Source organism: Lepisosteus platostomus, unplaced genomic scaffold (genome assembly GCF_059453375.1).
Source record: "Lepisosteus platostomus isolate fLepPlt1 unplaced genomic scaffold, fLepPlt1.hap1 Scaffold_30_H1, whole genome shotgun sequence".
Classification (NCBI taxonomy): domain Eukaryota; kingdom Metazoa; phylum Chordata; class Actinopteri; order Semionotiformes; family Lepisosteidae; genus Lepisosteus; species Lepisosteus platostomus.
Genome location: NW_028291658.1, coordinates 837,928 through 850,353, shown reverse-complemented (window position 1 = coordinate 850,353; position 12,426 = coordinate 837,928). Strand labels below are relative to the sequence as shown.

The 12,426-nt window shown below is 45.0% G+C and overlaps 4 non-coding genes across 4 annotated transcripts; 2 read left to right on the top strand and 2 right to left on the bottom strand.

Moving 5' to 3' along the window:
- Positions 1 to 1,923: 1,923 nt before the first annotated feature.
- On the bottom strand, positions 1,924 to 1,996 carry trnar-ccu (transfer RNA arginine (anticodon CCU)). Its single transcript has one exon. It is a non-coding gene; the product is annotated as a tRNA-Arg (tRNA).
- Positions 1,997 to 8,242: 6,246 nt separating this feature from the next.
- On the bottom strand, positions 8,243 to 8,315 carry trnar-acg (transfer RNA arginine (anticodon ACG)). The gene has a single exon. It is a non-coding gene; the product is annotated as a tRNA-Arg (tRNA).
- A 1,624-nt stretch (positions 8,316 to 9,939) lies between these two features.
- Positions 9,940 to 10,021, top strand: trnas-gcu (transfer RNA serine (anticodon GCU)). Its single transcript has one exon. It is a non-coding gene; the product is annotated as a tRNA-Ser (tRNA).
- Positions 10,022 to 11,367: 1,346 nt separating this feature from the next.
- On the top strand, positions 11,368 to 11,449 carry trnas-uga (transfer RNA serine (anticodon UGA)). The gene has a single exon. It is a non-coding gene; the product is annotated as a tRNA-Ser (tRNA).
- Positions 11,450 to 12,426: the final 977 nt, after the last annotated feature.

The window sequence follows — 12,426 nt, the reverse complement described above, 5'->3', positions numbered from 1 at the left end:
CAGATCGTGTAAAGACGTTCAACTTTGTAACTACTGCACGCACAGGAAGCAGAATAAATTCCTCTTTTCAAACTGTCAAAGGTTTGCTTTGCGAACACTGCAGGACATCGCACAATCTCTTTTGAATGGGGACAAACGATTTCTTATGGGGCACAGTAAGTACAGACGTTTAAAAAGCTCCACTCGACGATGCAGCATGAAGAATCGCAACCTAACGTTTGCATTCCTAGCAAATTCCTTTTATTTTTTGATAAATAAAGACAGTCTTGTTTAACAAACAACACACACAACATTTTACATTGTCAATTCAATTCAAATCAATGTATTTCTATATAGCGCCTTTCACAACAAGGTTACGTGCTGTCTCTTTGAGGCAGATGTTTAAATCCTCTGAGTTAAGTGCTGAAGTTATAGTAGTCCTATCAGTATTGTTGCCTCCGATCAACAGATCCTCATTTTTCTCAGAGTTGAGTAACAAAAAGTTTTCACACATCCAAGTATTTCCTTCCTTAATGCATTTAACTAAACTGATAATAGAAGAGTTGTCGTTTGGTGTAAACAAAATGTTTATTTGAGTGTCATCAGCATATGAATGAAAGTTCATATTATTTTTTCATATTATCCTACCTAGCAGCAGCATGTAGAGAGAGAGAGCAATATTGGTCCCAGCACTGATCTTCTGGTACCCCAAATTGAACTGGTGACATTGATGAAGCAGTACAATTATTAGATATTTGAACATAATGAAAACGATGAGTAAAATGTGAAGTAAACCACTGAAGGACGGTTCCAGATAAGCCAACCTCAAACTCAAGCCTGTGTAACAAAACAGAGAGGTCAACCGTGTCAAAGGCAGCTCTAAGATCTAGAAGCAAAGCACAAGCACTGTTGCATTCCCTGCATCAGTAGCTAAGAGAATATCATTTACGACTCTTGTTAATGCAGTTTCAGAAACCAGACTAAAATTTCTCAAGTATATTATTTGAATCCAGATATGATTGACGTTGGGCAACAACTATTCTCCCAAGACTTTTAGATTGAAATGGGACCTTTGAGACAGGCCTGTAGTTGTTAAGAACTTGTTGATCCAAATTTGACTTCTTAAGAGCGGTCTAACAACCGCTACCTTAAATTGATCAGGTACAACGCCTGACGCAAGCGATGCATTCATCATACTAATTATAGGTCCTGCCAGTCCTTCGAGGGAATCTTTGACTAGCTGAGTGGGGATGGGATCTAGCGAACAGGTGGTTGACTTTGTCTTACGTCTGTGTTTATGAGTCCACCATAAGAAGAAATCTGAACAGGAGTGGTGATCATGCGAGGTCACCATGGAGGAAACCACTGCTCTCCCCCCCAAAAAAAACACCACTGCCCCTCTCAAGTTTGCTAAAGACCACATGGATGTTCCACAGCAACTCCTGGAACAATGTTCTGTGGACAGTGACAAAAGTTGAACATGTTGGTAAATGTGCACAACGTTATGTTTGGAGATAACAAAACACTGCATACCAACTCCAAAACCTCATCCCACCTGGGAAGCATAGCGGAGGCTGTACGGCTTGCAATCATCGAGGGACCGATGAATTCCAAGATGTATCAGGAAATTCTACAGCAGAATGTCAGGGTGTCTGCCTGTGATCTAAAACTCGAAAGACGCTGGGTCATGCAGCATGACAAAAACAAAGGAGTACATCAACAACAGAGTGGCTGAAACAATAGAAATTCCGTATTTTGGGATGGCCAAGTAAGAGTCCTGACCCCAATCCCATTGAAGTGCTGTGGCGTGATCTGAAGCAGGCCGTTCAGTGCAAGACATCTCCCAACTGTATGTGAGAGAAAAGCAGAGACGCTCACTGAGTAAGGTGGGGTTGCAGCTTTGCAAATCAAAAGGACATTTGTACGCTCAAAAAGGGACAGTAGCACCCCAGATGGGACTCGAACCCACAATCCCTGGCTTAGGAGGCCAGTGCCTTATCCATTAGGCCACTGGGGCACACTGGATTGGGTCGATCACGCTGATGAAGAGCCAGTTTTTTTTTTCCTTTGCTTTTTCAAAGGGATCCCCAAAATTAGGAAAGTTAGGCAGCAGAAGGTTTACTGTGACCTGAGAAGGACCGGCATCCAATCACGGTGGTACACACACACACGCTCTCACTCATCTGAGCTACACGGCTACCAAGATGATCTCAGGTGCGCCGAGCTGGTACGGAACATATTGAACTGATCGACGGCGAATTGTCTCTCAGACAGGCTTTTCACCTCTGAGCTCCCTGACTGACAGTAATCAGCTAGGTAGTGAAACAGTCAGCTGCTTCTAAACCTTAAACAGTTGCATCTCGGCGCTTCCACGGAGAGATGATTTGAAAGCCGAACATCGCCCATTGGGAACACCTTACTATCACTAGTTTAAGAGACTCTTAAGGTCTTGCAGAGGTGCCTGTCTAATAGCATGCGCTTTGCAAGCTATAGGTGTTTAGGCTGAGGCAGAATGCCTGTTAACAAAATGTTTTTCTAAAGGGGCCTCGCACTCTTTTCCAAGCAATGGTCACCATCCCCACCGAGTGTCACAACGTAGTCATGTCCTAGGATGTCACCTGTTAGTCTCCATTTGTCTGCCACCAACACTTTAGGTTACGGGGTCACAACCGCACCCCGGAGAGCAGAGGAGCCGTTGTCGTTCTGGCGGCGCAGATTGGGCTGAAGGTGGGGCGCTTGAATCTCGCTGTTGGAGGCCGTCTGAAACTGACCCAAGCCTTTCCCTTGAATTAAATGTAAATAAATAAATGAACCCCAGATGCACATGGAATCAATCACGTGTTTCCTTTGAGCCGTTTCAAAGACTGCTCCAGAGTTTACCTTGCACAGATGCGCAAAGATTAATGATGGGGGTGCACGCTTCCAGGCGCCTTACAACTGTAGGGACTGATTAGAGACAATTCGTAGCGTGTGTTCGTTTCCATATACGCCCCGTGTTGCAATGGTAGGATGAAGTCAAATACGGCTTGGACGCGTAACGGCATTCTATCCAACTGCAGGACTTGAGGGTTTTTTGTGCTTTGTTCTGTTTTCGTTGACATCGCATTCGTAAGAGCGTCAAAAAAAGGCAATTCCAGCATCTAACACGAATAAAAGGGCTATTGAAACTGCAGGGCTGCGCAGCTTCTAAAATCCTTGCACACAATTCTCCGTTATTGTTACTTCCTTCTTTCTGTCTAACAAAGTTCCCTTTTCCTGACCGGACGGGGAGACTTTATCATTCCAACTTGAAGCCAGCCTTAAGTCCTCTGAGGCGCATTTGTCTGCTAGCATGCATTTTGTGAAAGTTTTTTTTGTTGTTGTTAAACGGAAAGCGACTTTGAAAAAGGTTTCCGCCGCTGCCCGGCACTCTATGTTAGACTGCATCAAAAAGGCAGTGGCGGCGGTGGTGGCCGAGTGGTTAGGGCGATGGACTAGAAAGCCATCGGGGTCTCCCTGCGAAGCTTCGAGTCCTGCCGCCTACGGTGTCGTCGTGTGTCTGCGCAACAAAGGAAAAGCACCTGTTTTGCTTTTCCCGCAACTTTTAAAACGCGAATGATCTGGATTTCTACATGATTGGCTCTTAAAATGTGATCTGATCTTCATCTGACGCATAATAATAAATAAAGACAGTCTTGTTTAACAAACAACACACACAACATTTTACATTGTCAATTCAGTTCAAATCAATGTATTTCTATATAGCACCTTTCACAACAAGGTTGTCTCAAGGCACTTAACAATGCAAGTTGTTAAGAGCCTTGTGTCTAATATGCCACGTGCTGTCTCTTTGAGGCAAATGTTTAAATCCTCTGAGTTAAGTGCTGAAGTTATAGTAGTCCTATCAGTATTGTTGCCTCCGATCAACAGATCCTCAGTTTTCTCAGAGTTGAGTAACAAAAAGTTTTCACACATCCAAGTCTTTCCTTCATTAATGCATTTAACTAAAGTGATAATAGAAAAGTTGTCGTTTGGTGTGAACAAAATGTTTATTTGAGTGTCATCAGCATATGAATGAAAGTTCATATTATTTTTTCGTATTATCCTACCTAGCAGCAGCATGTAGAGAGAGAGAGCAATATTGGCCCCGGCACTGATCCGTCTGGTACCCCAAATTGAACTGGTGACGTTGATGAAGCAGTACAATTATTAGATATTTGAACATAATGAAAACGATGAGTAAAATGTGAAGTAAACCACTGAAGGACGGTTCCAGATAAGCCAACCTCAAACTCAAGCCTGTGTAACAAAACAGAGAGGTCAACCGTGTCAAAGGCAGCTCTAAGATCTAGAAGCACAAGCACTGTTGCATTCCCCACATCAGTAGCTAAGAGAATATCATTTACGACTCTCGTTAATGCAGTTTCAGAAAGCAGACTGAAATTTCTCAAGTATATTATTTGAATCCAGATACGATTGACATTGGGCAACAACTATTCTCTCAAAACTTTTAGATTGAAATGGGACCTTTGAGACAGGCCTGTAGTTGTTAAGAACTTGTGGATCCAAATTTGACTTCTTAAGGAGCGGTCTAACAACCGCTACCTTAAATTGATCAGGTACAACGCCTGACGCAAGCGATGCATTCATCATACTAATTATAGGTCCTGCCAGTCCTTCGAGGGAATCTTTGACTAGCTGAGTGGGGATGGGATCTAGCGAACAGGTGGTTGACTTTGTCTTACGTCTGTGTCCATGAGTCCACCATAAGAAGAAATCTGAACAGGAGCGGTGATCATGCGAGGTCACCACGGAGGAAACCACTGCTCTCCCCCCAAAAAAAACCACCACTGCCCCTCTCAAGTTTGCTAAAGACCACATGGATGTTCCACAGCAACTCCTGGAACAATGTTCTGTGGACAGACATGACAAAAGTTGAACTTGTTGGTAAATGTGCACAGCGTTATGTTTGGAGATAACAAAACACTGCATACCAACTCCAAAACCTCATCCCACCTGGGAAACATGGCGGAGGCTGTACGGCTTGCAATCATCGAGGGACCGATGAATTCCAAGATGTATCAGGAAATTCTACAGCAGAATGTCAGGGTGTCTGCCTGTGATCTAAAACTCGAAAGAGGCTGGGTCATGCAGCATGACAAAAACAAAGGAGTACATCAACAACAGAGTGGCTGAAACAGAAGAAATTCCGTATTTTGGGATGGCCAAGTAAGAGTCCTGACCCCAATCCCATTGAAGTGCTGTGGCGTGATCTGAAGCAGGCCGTTCAGCGCAAGACATCCCAAAAATATACATGAACTGAAACAGTTTTGCATAGAGGAATAGGCCAAAATACCTCCTAACCGCTGCTCAGGTCTGACCAGCCGCTACAGAAAGTGGGGATTGAGGTTTTTGTCATAAAGGAGGTTCCACTAGCTCCTTAATATAAGGGTTCACGTACTTTTTCCATCAATGACCTTGATTGTTTAAACCATTTGGTCAATAAAGAAACAGCAATGTCAAATGTTGGGCGTGTGTTGTTTGTTAAATCAGACTCTCTTTATTAATTATTATGACTTAGATAAAGATAAGATCACATGTTAGGAGCCATTCATGCAGAAATCCACATCATTCCGAAGGGCTGTTTACAAAAGTTTTTCTCCCAACTGTATGTGAGAGAAAAGAAGAGACGCTCACTGAGTAAGGTGGGGTTGTAGCTTTGCAAATCAAAAGGACATTTGTACGCTCAAAATGGGACAGGAGCACCCCAGATGGTACTCAAACCCACAATCCCTGGCTTAGGAGGCCAGTGTCTTAGCCATTAGGCCACTGCGCCACACTGGGTGAGGTCGATCATGCTGATGAAGAGCCAGTTTTTTTTCCTTTGCTTTTTCAAAGGGATCCCCAAAATTAGGGAAGTTAGGCAGCAGAAGGTTTACTGTGACCTGAGAAGGACCGGCATCCAATCACGGTGGTACACACACACACGCTCTCACTCATCTGAGCTACACGGCTACCAAGATGATCTCAGTTGCGCCGAGCTGGTACGGAACATATTGAACTCATCGACGGCGAATTGTCTCTCAGACAGGCTTTTCACCTCTGAGCTCCCTGACTGACAGTAATCAGCTAGGTAGTGAAACAGTCAGCTGCTTCTAAGCCTTAAACAGCTGCATCTCGGCGCTTCCACAGAGAGATGATTTGAAAGCCAAACATCGCCCATTGGGAACACCTTACTATCACTAGTTTAAGAGATTCTTAAGGTCTTGCAGAGGTGCCTGTCTAATAGCATGCGCTTTGCAAGCTATAGGTGTTTAGGCTGAGGCAGAATGCCTGTTAACAAAATGTTTTTCTAAAGGGGCCTCGCACTCTTTTCCAAGCAATGGTCACCATCCCCACCGAGTGTCACAATGTAGTCATGTCCTAGGACATCACCTGTTAGTCTCCATTTGTCTGCCACCAACACTTTAGGTTACGGGGTCACAACCGCACCCCAAAGACCAGAGGAGCCGTTGTCGTTCTGGCGGCGCAGATTGGGCTGAAGGTGGGGCGCTTGAATCTCGCTGTTGGAGGCCGTCTGAAACTGACCCAAGCCTTTCCCTTGAATTAAATGTAAATAAGAAATGAACCCCAGATGCATATGGAATCAATCACGTGTTTCCTTTGAGCCGTTTCAGAGACTGCTCCAGAGTTTACCTTGCACAGATGCGCAAAGATTAATGATGGGGGTGCACGCTTCCAGGCGTCTTACAACTGTAGGGACTGATTAGAGACAATTCGTAGCTTGTGCTCATTTCCCTCTATTCCCCGTGTTGCAGTGGTAGGATGACGTAAATTCCTGTTTCGACACGTAACGGCATTATAATCAAGTGCAGGAGCTGAGGGCTTTAGTTTTGTTTCGTTTTCCATGGCGTTCGTAAGCGCGCAAATCAAAGGCAATTCCTGCGTCTAACACGAATGTAAATGCTTTTGAAAGTGCAGTGTGGTGCAGCTTGTAAAATCCTTGTCCACATTTTTGGTTTGTTGATGTTTTTTCTGTCTGCCAAAGTTGCATTTTGACATCCGGACTGGGGGACTTTATCATTTGAACGTGAAGCCAGCCTTAAACCCTCTGAGGCGTGTCTGTCTGCCGGCACGAATCTTGTGAAAGGTATTTTTTTTAACGGAGAGCAACTTTAAAAAGGTTTCCGCAGCCACCTCGCAGTCCGTGTTTGATTATAGGAGGAATGCGGCGGTGGCGAGCTCGCATTTGTCGTGCTCGAGTGGTTAAGGCGATGGGCTCGAAATGCGTTGGGGCTTCCCCGCGCAGGTGCGAAACCTGCCGACTCCGGCGTCTGCCGCACGTCGCCTTGTGCCTGCGCGGCAGAGGCGAAGTGCCGCTTTTCCTTTCCTGGTACTATAACAACGCGAAATCGCTTGGACCCGCTGCCATGGAAATCAATTCTTCAGATAACTACACATTTTGCGTTCGCACCTCTGGTGCTCTACTTATGCCTTTGAAAACCTAATGAATAAAGCTGAAAGAACCGACACGATATGTAGGTGCTGGTAAAGCACGCAGTAAAGAACTGTTAACAGCAAGGGTTTCAGTGGGTTAACTGAGGAGAAGGCGTGTTCGCTAATTGTTGACTTTTTATTTGGTGTTAGAAACACTCTTACTGTGCATGATGTGCAACAAATGTAGCCACAGAAATTGCATCACGCTTTCATGTATGCTATTGCAGACACCAACGTTGCCTAGATAGAAAACCGAAATAGCCGTGGGTTTGCTTGCTGGTCTGAAGGATCTCTCTTCGAATCTCTATCATTTGTCAATGGAAGTAAAAGGCGCTGCAATCTCATACGTTCAGAATCAAACCCGCAGCTATTGTTCGACTTTATTTCTTGACTAATTACAACTGAGTGTCGCATGAGCAGTTACATAAACTTGTCTGGTATATTTGAACACAAATGCCGTTCTTCAATTAAAACTAACAGTACATTGTCAGGGACATTCAGTTCTATACAAACAAGAGACAGACAAGAGAATATTTCTACCGTTCATGTGGACTACGTGTTGACTTACTGATCGGAATAATTGAAAGGTTCGGGCTCATAGCCGATGCAGTGCGTGCTAATTAGAACAGCAACGCTGAGCTCTCAGCACCGTACTGAGCCCAGGTGTTTTTCTAAAGCTGTCAGGTGCAGTTCATTTACATGAAGGAAATCTCTTACTGGGTACGATTACAATGCAGTAAGTAGCACAGACTACTTAGGGAGTAGCCCCATGCGTTTAAAAACGACCCGAGCCAGGCAGGAGTCGAACCTGCAATCTCCTGATTCGTAGTCAGACGCGTTATCCATTGCGCCACTGGCCCTGGTGTGACACTGCAGGACTGTAACCCAGTGAGATCAGCACTGCACCTAGTAAAATATTACCCCCGGTCCATTCTTTTCCAAAAGTGAGAAACACCTGTTTTCTACATTTTGTCTGTTTTAAAACCATATCTCTTTAAACCAAACCAAGAGTTTGTCTTTTGCACTGATATTCTGATTCATTTCGATTTCAAAGAAAAAAAAAACATTATCTTCCAAAGCATCATAAAATTGTCCATTCTTCCAGACTCTACTTCTCTCTTGTAGTAGTACAGCAGACCTTTCCAGGTGAGCAGATCACAGAGTCCGAAATATGCTTCCTCCATCAAGCAAAGTACCTGAACATGACTCTGTCTTCATAAAAGCGCCCCTGTAATAAAGAAATTAAATCCGAAATCAAGAGGGCAGTTGCCTACTGAAGTTCAAGAAGTCATCAATTTTAACCCAGCAACACATTAAAGGCTGCATCTATACAAGTACGATTCTAGAAATGCTCACCAGATTACGTTTTAAGAAGGAACTGTGCCTCAGGTTCCGCCGAGATCTTAACTCGGATGGCAGGATTCAGAGTCCGGAGTGTGGACTGATGGCGCACGGAGGGTCCATATACTGTGGATCCCTCAGTGATCTTCCGCGTGTTCAAACCGCCAGCGTGTGACTCCCCTGTCCCCGTGACCTCATTGCTCTGCTCTCGCCTCTGTGCAGCTGAGCCCGACTCATGGTAAAGTGGAAAAAAATATGCCCTCATCGTGGGATTTACTCTGGATCGAGGATAGATGTTACCTTTTTATCAATGAACAGGATGTATGTGATGTGGCGACTAGGTTCAATATTGTATCCTTTTAAAAGATTAAGGACTGGGGTGAGCGTGATTTACCACCCTTTCAGCTAAGAACCCGACATGAGCACCGTTTAAGCTGCATAGACTCGGTCGTTTAACTCTTCTCCATTAGCAGGGTTAAGGTTAAAGAAAAAAAACATTGCTGACTTCTTTTTTTTTGCCAGCCGCTAGCGCTGATTAGCAATGTTTGTATTTCATGTTTTGCAAGTTCCATCCATTTTAAGAAAAACAAGTCGCGTTAAAGACAGGAAATGAATACTTGCATTTAATTAAGTCTAGTCGTAGGCGGTTGTCTGTAAGGACCAGTTCTGTTCGAGAAGACAGAACAAAGAAGGCACCACTGGGATTCGGACTCAGGATCTCCTGTTTAAGAGACAAGCGCTTTAACCAACTAAGCAACGGCGCCCCGGTAGTGTTGTCCTTTTGCAGCCACTTGGACACACCACTCAGACACATCTGCATTCGGTGTGTGCTCCGCCTGCTCGCTGAGCAAGTTGCCACCTTTACATACAATAGCAACATCGACACCAAGAGAAAGGATGACAAATGGCTTTTATCTGGAACTTTTCATGTCCAAGGAGCTCAATGTGCTTTCTGTGTACAACAGGGCCACTGAACTCCACAATGGCCACTGAACCACAGCAGTGGCTTGCTGGCTTGACATCTCCCAAGGAAAATGTTGAAATCGCATGTGGAACAGGAAAATGACCCTCGAGTATGAGGGAAAAAAAAGAAAAAGATCATCTGGAGCGCGCCAACCCATGTCTGGACAGCCCAGTTTCATCGACGAGGTGGCCGAGTGGTTAAGGCGATGGACTGCTAATCCATTGTGCTCTGCACGCATGGGTTCGAATCCCATCCTCGTCGCTCTCTACGTTTGACGTTGGCTCTCCCTTTGTTTGCTCCAGTACTAGAGCCTTACATTTTCTAGCGGTGGCTGAACATGGTATAGTAGGCTAACGTTGGTATCGAGCAGTGGTAGTAACAGTATTTACGTGCCGCTGCTGCCAAGTGGCTCTGGGTTGAGACCGCGTTTTCACTTACTTGCAGCACAAACGGAGAAAGCGATTTTTGACAGTCTCTCGAGAGACTGCGCTAGGTGTTTAGGGATAGACTTTGTCAGTTCCCCCTGGGATGATGGCCTCTCAAATAGTTTGTGATTCCTCTAGACGTTTATACAGTAGAAGCCTGCTTCGTGGCTTAAATCCAAGCTAAGGAAACGAGTTAGAGGTCTGATGCAGAACTGCGAATTCAATGAAGGGGAACACTACAGTACATTGCACTGTATGTGTGAGGAAAGCTGCCCCCTTCTGTTCCTTGTCGACCGAACAGAGGACTGTAAAGGATACCGCCAAGAAACTTTAGGATGCTGGTTGGAATCCAGCTCCAAAGAAGCCCCTTTGGGTGTTATGTAATCAAAAAGTAAGAACAGAGAATCTCCCTTTGATCAAAAGCGCAACAGAACTGTTTTCCGTGGAGCAGGTTTCAGACCCGTAGACCTGTTTTATTTGTAGGGCAGGGCACATTCCCAAACGCGAATCTCCTGTTTTAGAAATGCTTTGGGCGGCGTGAAGTGAAAATAAGAAGTGGGCTCCAGATGCACATGGAAGCAATCAAGTGTTTCATCCGAGCTGTTTCAAAGACTGCTCAACAGCTTTCCTTTTACAGAGGCCCAACGATTAATGATGGGGGTGCACCCTTCAATGTGCCTTACGACTCTAGGGAGTGATTGAGACGATTCGTAGCGTGTGTTCATTTCCCTCTATTCCCCGTGTTGCAGTGGTAGGATGACGTAAATTCCTGCTTCGACACGTAACGGCATTATAATCAAGTACAGGAGCTGAGGGCTTTTGTTTTGTTTTGTTTTCTATGGCGTTCGTAAGCGCGCAAAACAAAGACAATTCCTGCGTCTAACACGAATGTAAATGCTTTTGAAAGTGCAGTGTGGTGCAGCTTGTAAAATCCTTGTCCACATTTGTGGTTTGTTGATGTTTTTTCTGTCTGCCAAAGTTGCATTTTGACATCCGGACGGGGAGACTTTATCATTTGAACGTGAAGCCAGCCTTAAACCCTCTGAGGCGTGTCTGTCTGCCGGCATGTATCTTGTGAAAGGTATTTTTTTTTTTAACGGAGAGCGACTTTAAAAAGGTTTCCGCAGCCACCTCGCACTCCGTGTTAGATTATAGGAGAAATGCGGCGGCGGCGAGCTCGCTGTAGTCGTGGCCGAGTAGTTAAGGCGATGGATTTGAAATCCATTGGGGACTCCCCGCTCAGGTTCGAATCCTGCCGACTACGGCGTCTGCTGCACGTCACCTTGTGCCTGTGCGGCAAAGGCGAAGTGCCGCTTCTCCTTTCCTGGTACTATAAAAATGCTACATCGCTTGGTCCTGCTTCCATGGAAAGCAGTTCTTCAGGTAATTCTACTCTCTTACCAAAGCTGTTAGGTTCCTTTCCGTGGTGAGATGGGTTGTCATGCAACGCTGCCACATAGTGCCGACAGACAAGTGTGTTGCGGGAGAAGAGAAAAGTGTTTGAAGATTTAAGAGTGTCTTAGGTGGAGCCAAAATCAAGTGTCACAAATGCAAGTGGGAAGATTTCCAATGTTTAATATGGTCAAAATAAGCGGAAGTTACCAGCTGGTCCGGCACAGTCTGCCATGCTTTTGTCATATACTGTAAAGTGGTGTGGAACTGGGTGTCGAACTGGAGCCTCACCATTTGCATATGTGAGGCTCCAGTTATACATCGAGTGTCACATTAAATGACAAAAATGAAGAGAGTTAAAGCACCTGGAGAGGTTTTCTTACAACTTTTGAGCTGACACAGTTTTGGAAAATGTTTCCTTCACGCTGCACTGAACAACATAGGCAGCCAAGAGTCTCCAAAACAAAACAGAATGGACAGATAGGAGAAAATTCCCACTCGTCCTGAAGTTCCCAAAATCCAGCACTGAGCGTAAACAAAGTGTCTAAGTAGCGTGGGAATGCTAACCCTAACCCTAGCTGGAGTTTGAGCAATCCGGCACTGAGCGTAAGAAGATGAGTCAAAGTAACGTCTAATCGGATTAGTTTCCTTAGAGCTGGTTCAGAGTTTGCTCAAGAGTTTACCTTTCACAGATGCACAAAGAAGAATGTTGGGGGTGCACGCTTCAAGGCGCCTTACAGCTGTAGGGAGTGATTCGAGACGATTTGTGGCGTGTGCTCGTTCCCATATACCGTACGACCCGGGGTGCAGTGCTAGGATGACGTACAATACCGCTTGGGCACGTAACGG